At 29.8% G+C, this 12,044-nt stretch overlaps 1 long non-coding RNA gene across 1 annotated transcript; it reads left to right on the top strand.

The window, feature by feature from the left end:
• Positions 1-11,098: 11,098 nt before the first annotated feature.
• On the top strand, positions 11,099-11,784 carry LOC142223874 (uncharacterized). Its single transcript, XR_012718936.1, has 4 exons — positions 11,099-11,146; positions 11,318-11,382; positions 11,514-11,579; positions 11,709-11,784. It is a non-coding gene; the product is annotated as an uncharacterized LOC142223874 (long non-coding RNA).
• Positions 11,785-12,044: the final 260 nt, after the last annotated feature.

The raw sequence follows: 12,044 nt of genomic DNA on the forward strand, positions 1-12,044 counted from the left end.
ACACATAACTCACCATTGAAGAAACGCACTACTCAACGCAAGGGGCCGAAGGGGACAATCGAAAGCGACAGGGCGACACCGGAATTGTTATGAAGCAACTGACCCTTTTGCTTATCGAGCCCATCATGAATGTCATAATAGCAACAAACTCCAAGATAATACCTCTTCTCCTTTGTAATGCGGATGCCGTAACTCAAAAGAAAATTTAATCGAGCAAGAAGAGAAGAACACAGAAGGTACGGGCTGAAAGGACGACATAAAGAATTTATCGCATACTTTCATTGGATAACATTGACACTGTCCCCAAAAGGTGGTAATTAGAGTTAAATTGCCAACATGAATAACGAGAAACGGTGGAAAAACTTGCCGCACAAGGACGTACAGCGATTTAAAAGTCAATTCTTTTGCAGTTGACCATTTTCTAGAGTATTAACAATGTTTTCCGGATACACAAGAGAGAAACGGTTGGTTTATGTATGAACCGGTTTCGTAACGAGTTTTTGGGATGTGAATAAATATCGTTTATGTCTAACTCATGCAAATTCTATTCATTCACTAGTGAATGGGATTCTCTATTCATTTTTAATTTTAACATGTAAGTAAAGTATAAAGTCATGCGGGCCGACTCTTTATACTCCACATTGTAGATTGTTGCGTCAAATTTGCCAATAGGGTCCAAGGGATCTTATGTTGTACAACATGTTGGCCGACTTACGGAGTATTCGCGTAATTGCCATCAAAGATTATAGAAGAGGAAGATGGGAGATTGGCTATTGAGCACATCAAACCATACGACAAGTATTGACATAGCATTAAAATGCAAATAAAAAGAAATTAAGAGCACGAAATACATTTTCATAAAGGGGAAAATGTAATTTTTTTGTTTTTGCCTAAAATTTAACATTGTTTCATCAAGAAAATTACATTTTTCATTAAAAAAATAAAAACGAAAAACAACTAAAAGATTACAAACATGTATTAAACTAATCTGGTAAATGCAACATTTTGTATGACGCAAGCCAATCTTCCTCAAATCTATAATCTTTGATCGCCATTACCTTCTACAATAATCGGTAGAGAAGAGTGGTAACTGCCTACAGTTGGATACGATCGTACTACGAAGAATTGGTTTTTGCACACAGACGAGGTATATGGGGAGGAATTTGCAAACTCCTCACTTATGATCAGTGATGCCATGCGTAGGGAAAATTCTTTTTTTGTAGGGATTTTTTCCTAAAATTACAACTGTAGGGAAAAAAGGACAGATTTTTCATTTTTTATACAATGTAGGGAAATTTTCCAATTTTCAGATTTTACTATATTTTGCAACAAGCAGAGTACTTTTGCTTAATATTTCAAATATTATAAGATCCAAAATATATGGTGTATATGGTCAAGGCATTAACTAATTGAATACGTAATTCACCGTCACCGTCAACGATGATATTGTAATATTATTTAGAAAAGGTCAGCGGTATCGTTACAAGATTTTTTTGCATTGGTATTTAATTACATGAAATAGATTTACTTTTGAAGGAATGAACGCTTCCATTTAGGTACATAAACAGGTGATGGCTTGGTGTTTCCCAATATTTTCTAATACAAAGATCACTTCAGCAGTGCATTTGCGGTTCGCTTCTAACATATAAATGTAGAATATTTATTCTGGAATATCTTATAACTATTTTAAGCTGTTTACTTACACCCTCAAAAAAATCGCTTCTGTAACATATACTCCCAAACATATTTTGCTTCAAGCATATACATTTTTGGGTATTGCCCAAACATTTATATGTTTGATTTCTTCCAATATATAATATGTTTGAAAGCATATTGGTCCAAACAATATAATATGTTTGGGTAGTCCAAGTTCAAAACATTTTGTATTTTTCCATCCAAATTCAATAATGTTGTCTTCCAAAAAACTATATGTTATTATGTGAACATACAATATGTTTGGAGGCATTTTGGACCCAAAAATATTATATGCTGAGAAGAATTTTCTCCCAAAGAATATTGTGCTCAAAATTTTTTTTCTAATTGTATATTGCCTCACATTTTTTCACTTCCATGAGTTTTTTAGTTCTTAGCACCTTTTTCTGTAATACAAACATTGTAGAAGAAATTATTAAATTTTATAATTTTTTTTTTCAATTTTACCTTTTGCCGGACGGGGATTCGAACAGCGGACCACACAGTTTGTAAGCCAGCATACTAACCACTGGGCTACGTAGCTGTTATGGTCATCAAGAGATAATTATCGTTATAAGTTATATTTATATAGCATAGCTTGCGGCGCCCACGAGCCGATGCACACATAACATTGTTTAACAACATAACATTGTTAAACATACATTTGTTGGCAGCGTGGAGCAGTGGTTGGTCGTCCGCCTTGCGTGACAGGGGTCCTGGGTTCGATCCCTGCTTCGACCAACACCATTTTTTTTAAATATATTTTTTAACATATATTCCAGATTCGTTCGGAAGTTCCCGAAAAGGTGTTCAGCGTTACATACTATTATATTAAATTTTTACTACGAAATTGTAAAGTGTGTTTTATAAAAGACTTAAAGTCAGAAAAGAAAAATGCTTGATATAAACGAAATGGACTGAGTTCAAATCAAATATTATTTTTTTATTGCAAAAATAAAAATTGTGTAACAAATAAAGATTTTTGTATACAAGTTTAAAATTTTCGAAGAAATTCAAAAACTCTTACAAAAGAAGAACGTGAATTCGAGTATATAAAAATATTTTTCCATCGAATCCTAAGGTTAACGATAACCATTCAAAAGCACATTATATCTAAATTCTAAAAAGTAATTTTACAACAGCACATAAATTTATTTTGGTGTGAACAATTTTTTGCTAGCATGTAACACCATTAATTTAGAAATAAAAATAAATATGAATTTTTATTAACGAATAATTTTGTACTTAATTTAATTCTTAAGGCCGGTATAAATTGGTATTATCGCGTTAAAATGGCCATGTCTACCCTTTTACTTTTCTTTAATAATTTCTTTTAAAGAAAATAAACTTATTCAGTTGTTGCTTAGGATCTTTCCCACCATGTTATAATACAATTTACCGGAATAAGTTGTAATGTTATTCTGGTTTTTTTCTCATTATTTCTCATTTTAGCGGCAAAACTCGAACTCAATGCCCGCTTGTATTTTCGAAAAAAAATCCGTCAACTCCTCTTGGACTACTCATTAATAAAGAGGAAATAATCTTTGTTTTTATAGATCTTACTGTTTAATTTTTCACTGTTTCGCCCTGTTTTCATTTTACTTTCACAACTCTAAAAAGAGTGCACTGAAAAAATATTGTCGTGAGGCCAAAGAGTTCATGTCCTTAAAATAAGAATACAACTTTTGCTTAGCTTAGAAGACGCATTTCTCTAATATAAAGTTTTTTCCATGTTCAAAGGTCGATACTTTCAATGAAGTCGTGTTGTCGCTATAATTAAGTGATTTGACTTAAAAATGGGTATCATAACATGAAAGAACAAATTTTTGGACTAAGGTCAACTTGACTTTAATAATTCAGAAAAAATCTTTAAAATTAATGAAACTGTCTTTAAATTTGTTGCATTTTTGCATCTTGACTACAAGGCAAAAATCATTAAAAAATAGGATATGTTATTCAATACTTTATTTTAAAGACATTTTTACCTGAAACATAGCATAATTTCTACTGGAAGTCTTGTTTTTAACGGACATTTTATAGCATATGAAAAAAAGCTGAAAAAGCGAAAAATTGAAATGTGCTTCGTAGAGTCAAGTACACAAAACCCCATTTAAAAGAGAATTGTGTCTTAAAAGCATCCTTACTTGTATTATCCGCTTCTTTGGTTCGGAATCAATACCAAAATTGTTAAAGTGGAGACACAATCTTTGGAACCGGACATGCTTTTTGTTCAGTGTATAGTGCCCTTTCGTTAGTTTTTATGAAGATCCCTTTAATTACCTTTGTTTGAATATTTTGACTTACTCGTCCTATGTTCCGATTTGTTTTGACGAAACAAAAAAATTGTGCCCGTAATGCGGAAATGATAAAAAACTCATGCTTTTTTTTCAAATATATTTTATCTTGGTTCCGAATGAAGTTTCTCTCCGAATACTCATTTTAATATTTTACTTAAGCATATACAATATTTTACTTAAGCATGGCGAAGTCTTATATCACAACATATATATATATATATATATATATATATATATATATATATATATATATATATATATATATATATATATATATATATATATATATATATATATATATATATATATATATATATATTTACTCGTAATATGTAAATTTATACTTATTTATATTCACACGTATTATTTTTCCTATATTTAATGAAATTTTCTTTGTGTATATATATTTGTAATGCGCCAATTGGTTACTTTCATTATTTTACTTCCAGCATACACTTTGTCTCTCTTTGTAAACACATATATGTTTTCTAAATTAATATATGTTTGCATCCAAGCATATTATATTTACAAATATTTTATGTCCCAAACATAATATGTTCTAACATATTAACATATAGGTCCCAAACATATTATGCTAGTTTATGAACATTATATGTTTGTACTCAAAAATATTGTGTTTAAAAATTTGAGTTCCAAACATATAATGTTTATACCCAAACATATGAATAACAGTCTTTTTCGTCCGTGTATGGGCAAATTACATTCATAGTTTTTAAAGTTTTTAATTTTTAAAAAAAATGTCAAAAACCATTTCAGCAAATTTTAGAAGACAACCTTTTTGTGCATATTGGTTCACAAGAAAAATGTTGGTAGTGTTAAAAATGAGCAATTATCTTGCAAAGTTTGAAATCCGATTCAGAATGTCGGTATTAATATTATTGCACATTTGGTCCCTTTATTGAAGGATATAGTCCCTGACTATTAATTTTAAAGAAATATTTGTTATTTTCTTGCCACATTTGTTTGAATTTAGTCAATTTTTTAAATTGTAGCGAAAAATGTGGGGAAAAAAATTTTGGACGTAGGGAAAAAAGGGAATTTTTAGGAGCCGCGTAGGGAATTTTCAAAAAATTTCCTGGCATCACTGCTTATGATATAGAGCCGGCCAAGTGCGGAACAAATTCTTTTGAAGTGGTAGTGATCCAATTGGTACAAGTTTTTTGCTTTTATATAACGGTGTACATAGGAGCTATTTTAAAGTGTAACCGTTTACAAGTATATATTATTGTACATCGGCGCTTATACGATTTTCCAGATTTGATTGTGGTAAGTTTGTTACGAATTTTTTCTGCTTATGAAACGACAAAAAACTGACAATGAATTTGAAATTTATGCAGGCTATTTACGATCACGCCATCCACGCTCGGAAAACGTTAGCCACCGTGTGGGAGAGACCCACGTGGACGGAGACGTCACGAGAAACCGTTTGAAATTGCTGGGCCCCCACCCCCTTTGGATTGCAACGGTTCAAGAAAGTTCCAGTACAACGGAAAAGTTCGCAGAATTGACAGAAAAAGAAAAAGAAGGCGGGTCGACAAACTTTGGAACTATTAAAACATCCTACTATTTATATACTGGCGGTATATGGTTAATCTGTATGTAAGTACATGCATAGACCAAGGAAGGTATAGACATCTCAATGTGCGTGAAGATAAATTGTAAATTTAACTAGTCGAGACACAAACCATGTAGTTTTTGCCTGCGCACCTAATGGGCTAATTACAATTTGGGGAGATAAAATATTTAGTGAAATTCAGCACTTTCCAACATATTTGCGCAAAATATTTTGGTATTAAACGAAAGATCTTGAAGAGTACTATAAATGCAAGTGGTTGTCATGTTCGAAAGCGTCCCATAAATGTTAGTTTTGCAGCTATATTTTAAAAGTCAGTTTGTCTAACTTGAAATAAAGTTAAACTACGCACACTGTGCAATACCTGGAATACTTAGAATTTCAAAAAAAGTGCACATTGGCCCACTGTGCAACACCTGCTCTACAGTGTTTGATATCAAATGAAAACTCTTGATGAGTACTATAAATGCAAGTGGTTTTTATTTTCGAAAGTTTCCCCAAAAAATTGTTTTAAGCAAAAGTAAAAAAATTTTTTGGTATCAAATGAAAGCTCTTGACGAGTACTATAAACGCAAGTAGTTGTCATGTTCGCAAATTAATTTTACTTTTGCTTAAAACAATTTTTTTGGGAAACTTTCGAAAATAAAAACCAAACACTGTAGAGCAGGTGTTGCACAGTGGGCCAATGTGCACTTTTTTTGAAATTCTAAAAAAGTAATTTTCTTTTTGATAAAAATCGATATTTCTATGATGCTTTCGAATATAACAACCACTTGGGTTTATAGTACTCAAGAGCTTTCATTTCATACCAAAAAATCTAGAGCAGGTATTGCACAGTGGGCGTAGTTTAACTTTATTTCAAGTTGGACAAACTGACTTTTAAAATATAGCTGCAAAACTAACATTTATGGGACGCTTTCGAACATGACAACCACTTGCATTTATAGTACTCTTCAAGATCTTTCGTTTAATACCAAAATATTTTGCGCAAATATGTTGGAAAGTGCTGAATTTCACTAATTATTTTATCTCCCCAAATTGTAATTAACCCATTAGGTGCGCAGGCAAGACTACCTGGTTTGTGTCTCGACTAGTTAAATTTACAATTTATCTTCACGCACATGCGCGAAATTAGGTATGCTGTCCCGACGACGTCTCTTATACACATACCGGGTAATATTGTTATAAGCAACATTCAATTTTGAGAAGTCTCTGCTGTCACAGTTACCAAATATTTCACATCCGTATAGCATGGTTGGTATCAAATAAGTTTTTGCCAACAAGAGCCGAATGTGTTGAGGTGTAGAAGATTGGACAGCCCACAGGTTTCTTAGCATACCATATATACGTCCAACAACACTCGATATGTGGCTCGACCTTGATAAATTGGAATTAAAAGTCACTCCCAAATTAGTAGATGTATGTACTCAGGGAATAATCGAACCATTTATTTGCAAGGTGTGAAGAAAAGTGTCTTCTGAGATATGCCTTCTCGAGATTACAAGACACTTTGATTTTAATGCACCGAAAAAAAGTTTACTATTTTTTATGAAAAATGAACTAACCCGTAGTAAGAATGACCATGATTTGGCGCCAAAGATTTTTTTCATCGATATAAGTTCATGATTTTCTTATAAATTAGTTCATGTGTTGCATCGTATTTTAGTTCATTATTACTATGTTGTGGGAAGAATATAGTTAAACTCATTCAAAATATTCCTGCTATCCGGAAAAATGAACAATTTTTTGGGAAACCTGTATTAAGAAATTGGTTTGAAATAAACTGTTTGTCGGTATAATTTTCAAAAAATTAGAGAAATTGAGGAATTAAAGGTACAACAAGCCTGTATACAACTAAGAAATTTTTCGTACAAAACAAGTAAATTTTCTATAATCACCAGTATTTTATTTCAAAAAATTATTATTATATTACACAAAATTATGGGTTATGATATACAATAAAGGAAATATTTTTATTAGTACGTTGGATGCAGTTACTTGTCGGTAGTTAGTAATTGCTTCTTCAAAAGAGTAATATTTTATGTTATTAGGACTAAATTAATTAATTTAAATTTCCATGTTTTCTATCCATATGAAAGATATATGTGGCATAAGTTGCTATATTCATTGAATTGTTGTCCAATTTCATCGATTTTGGCTAACTTTTGTTGGGCGGATTTGTCTTATAAGCATCTGAAATTGCAAAGTTATACAAAATATAAGAAAAATATTATCAAATTCTATCGTTCATATTGATTTTTAACTTACGGTTTTCAAGAGTATTTCCTAGAGCCAATAAAGATATCAGCTTAATTAGCATTAAACAGTAAGAATATTCAAAAAAATTACCATTGCAAGACCTCTCTACCTGCAAGTGAAAATAATTATTTTTAATAAATTGAAATTTTGGTTTTATTAAAAACGGACAAAATACCGTTTATAGAAAAACTTACCACATTGAAAAATTCATCCAGAAGGTACATTATTGGAATCATATCCATGGACTAATGGGAAGTTTTTGAAATTATTCTCAGAATATATTTGAAATAAAAAATATTATAAAATTGGACATAATTTCCACTTGTCAGTATAGCATTTAGTGTTTAGGTGGATATTAAGTTCGAGTTTAGAGGCTAAAATCGCAATTTCTCTTTAATAATCCATTATAAAAAAATAATCTTTATAAAATACTTGGTTTGGCCTATTCTCCATCAAGTTATATTTAAATTTGTATCGAAGACGTATAATTTTATACTTTTCTTAGTGATTTATTTTTAATTTTAGCGGCTAAACTCGAACTTAGTATTCACCTGTAGGAATTGCTGTAACATAAAAAATATAGATTAAAAAAAAAAAATGGTTGCATCTCCAACTTGTGATCCAGATGTATAATAAATATAGATCATCCCATTACCACTCATGTTGTATATTTTTTATGTAAATCAATTAAAAATCCGCACTAATTTTAAACTATTAACAGAAATATACAGTTCCTTAATCTGTTATTTGTTTTTTAATCAATAAAAAGCGTGTTTGATTACTCTAACATCACATCATTCACTTCTCAGTTTCTAAAATGTTTCGATTAAATGTATTTTCATGAATAAACACCAATACCGCACGTACAATTTTGCAAAATTAAATCCACGTGTGCACTTCATAAATGCATCAACAGAACTGGATGCAGCAATAAAACTCAAAGACACAAATAGTCACAAAGGATACATACCTGCCGTAAAGAAAAACAACTCCACACACACACACGATCCCTTTCTGATCTCGCTATTGCAAGAAAACAACTCGCACCACAAAAGATACCAACAACACACAAGAAACATTCCATTGTCTCTAGAATCAAAACAACCAACAACAGCATAAATGACGCAATAACAAACACAAACAATCATACGAGTTATACACAAAATGTCTCTAAAATCACCCTCACATGATGCACTCACATTTTACAGTAGCACGTTTATTGATTATTTGGAATTCTATCTATAAGTTAAGGTAAAATATATACCAAATCTATGAGGAATCTATAAAAAATTATATACACCCGTCATACACCCGTTATATACATATATAAAAAATTATATACACCCGTCAAGGATCGGTAATGTCGTTAAGTTAATTTTTATTACAAAAATTTTTTTCCATACAAAATTTTTTCTTAGTAAATTGTCCACATTTCGTAGTAAGATTTTTATATTGCCCATGTATTTTTATAATAGAATCAACGATGCATTAACTACTGTGTTGGAAATTTATTTAAGGAAAAATCCTTCTCATTTCGTAGTTAGTGAACTAAAAAACATTTACTGAATTTTTTTAATTGGACGTAGTTCATTGTTAGATTTAGGAATTGGAATAATTTTTGCCAATTTCCATTCATGAGGAAAAACAGATTTCGTGAGACATGTATTAAACAAGTGTGTAACGTAAGGCAAGATTGTGGGAAGAATAATTTTTATAAAGATAAGGTGTAACTTGACGGGTTACAGCATTTGACTTTGTTTGTGACGAGCTATTCCAAACTTCCAAGTTATTACACAGAAAAAAAAGTGTCTCGTAAATTTAAGAAGATTTTTACAATAATTTATTACAAGAATTTTCTAGAATTTTAGTTCATTTTGCGTATCTTCAACGAAAATTAACTACTCGAAAGGAAATTTTACAAATTCTAAGTAGCAATCGTTTAGTTCATGGCCTACCAAATACGATGGAAATTTCCTTAAACAATTTCTTAACTGGTAGTTAAAAATTCGTTTGTCATGCTATAAAACTACTTGTGAAATGTAAAGTATTTTCTAAATAATAAGTGCAATTTACTATAAGATTTTTTTGTATGAGAAAATATTTTTTTACGAAAAATGAACTTGAAAGTGGATAGGAATTTCTTACTGATAATTCCTATAGTTAATAATTGTTTGTAAAAAATTACCCAATGAAATATTTTTAGTTCACATGTATTTAAATTTATAGACATTTTCGTCAAAAATGGTAGATAACATTTCATGAAAATTTTGCAAATTTTAAGTTAAACGTTTCATCGTTCATAAACTGGTGTGCCTTTACGAATATTATTCTTAGAGTAAATTGTCAGCAGATGCTATGAACTAATGCATAGTACAGAGATCTTTATCGGCATAGTGGAATGTGATTAATGTAAAGATGATGTTACTTGAGTTTTGTTGTGTATACATGAGCGTGGGGTTGTTTTTATTTTTGTCCATTTAGTGGTTTGTGTGTGTGTGTGTGTTTGTTATTCGCGGATGGTTTATTTGGCTGGATGAGGTGTTGTTTTCAATAAAGGCACATGTGTTTTTGTTGTTGTAGGAATGTTTTGGCTTTGCTTGGTTTTGTTTGGCATGCTTCAGTTGTATAGTTAGCGTTGGCGTGGGCTGTTGCATCTTTTTAGCTGGTATGCAACAAGGGAATATAAAGACATGGAATATTTTGGATTTTTGAGACATACAGTTTGTCAAGAAAGTGTTTTGACAATGGGATAAAAATTATGTTTTGTTCCAAAATTAAATATAATGAAATTTTAAAAAAATATTTTATTATGTATTTTGCAAAGTATACATACGTACACAGAATTAAAAATTTAATAAAATATTTAATATTTCAATTATTTCTAGAAGTTGAAATAGTTGGCAATGTCAAAAGACTTTCTTGACATACTGTATATTGGTGTTTGTTTATTAAACCTTTTAAATGAAAGTTATTTATATTTTATCGGTAGTTTAGAAAAAATTTATTAAGAATATTTAGGAAAAAATATGTATTGAAATTTTTATTATTCTATGTAAAAAAATAATATTCAATTCCAGATGAATTTGGAAAATTTTTGTTATATCTCAGCGCATAGTTTATTCATAAATTGGTAAGTATTTTTTCAATATGACTTTCTTTTAAAAAGAATATTTTTTATGTATATTATTATTTGTTAATTAATTTTTTTGGAAACCAGTTCAATGTTTTTCTTTGTTGTAAAAACAATATTTAATTTCAGAGCAACTCCAGATGGATTCGAACAAATTTAAAAAATAGAGAATTGGTAAGTTTTCTTTTAAAAATTGCCTTTTTTTCGACTAGAATATTTACGTTTTTATGACATTTTTATCATCAAAATTACAGGTTTTTAATACTTTATTTTAGTATTTCTTTAATAAATTTTTTTGGAAACCAATGTAATATTTTTAATGTAAAAACAAATATTTAATTTCAGAATAACCCCTTAAAAATTTGGACAAATTTTTAGTACTCCTTTGCCTGTAATTTAATAGTGAATTGGTAAGGATTCTTTAACTTTCTTTTAACAAGAATATTTGGTTTTTTATGCATATTATTATTTTTTTTATTAGATTTTTTGAAAACCTATTTAATAATTTTATTTAATGTAAAAAATAAATATTTAATTTCAGAGTAACCCAAATAAATTTGGACAACTTTTTATATTTCCCCTCAGCGTACAATTTAATAGAGAATTGGTAAGTTTTATATTAAAACTTTGGCTTTCTTTCAACTAGAATATTTATTTTATTATATCTTTCACATCGATAACAACACAGTTTTATGAGTTTATTTAGAATACTTCATTATTTCTCTAATTGTTTCAGGTACAAATTTTATGAGATACGTTTTCCAAAGAAAAGTTAAATTCCTTACACCATTTGATAAAATGCCCCAAATATTGTAAGTTACAAGCTAAAATGAAAAATTAAAAATTATATTTCATTACATGGTGTTAATTTTTAACAATTTTCATTATTGTTTCCATTTTTTCCAGCAAGATATGTGAAAAAATTACCTACGATGGATAAAAAAAGGATAAGTCAAAATGTCCAAACAGCTAGTTCAAATGAACTACTCTCTGTTCCACGTGGTCATAATTTTTATTCACAAAAAACATTGTATTAAGAACTTTCATCATAAGTTTTTATAATAAAGTACTT

This window comes from Haematobia irritans, chromosome 2 (genome assembly GCF_050003625.1).
Source record: "Haematobia irritans isolate KBUSLIRL chromosome 2, ASM5000362v1, whole genome shotgun sequence".
NCBI classification, from domain to species: Eukaryota; Metazoa; Arthropoda; class Insecta; order Diptera; family Muscidae; genus Haematobia; species Haematobia irritans.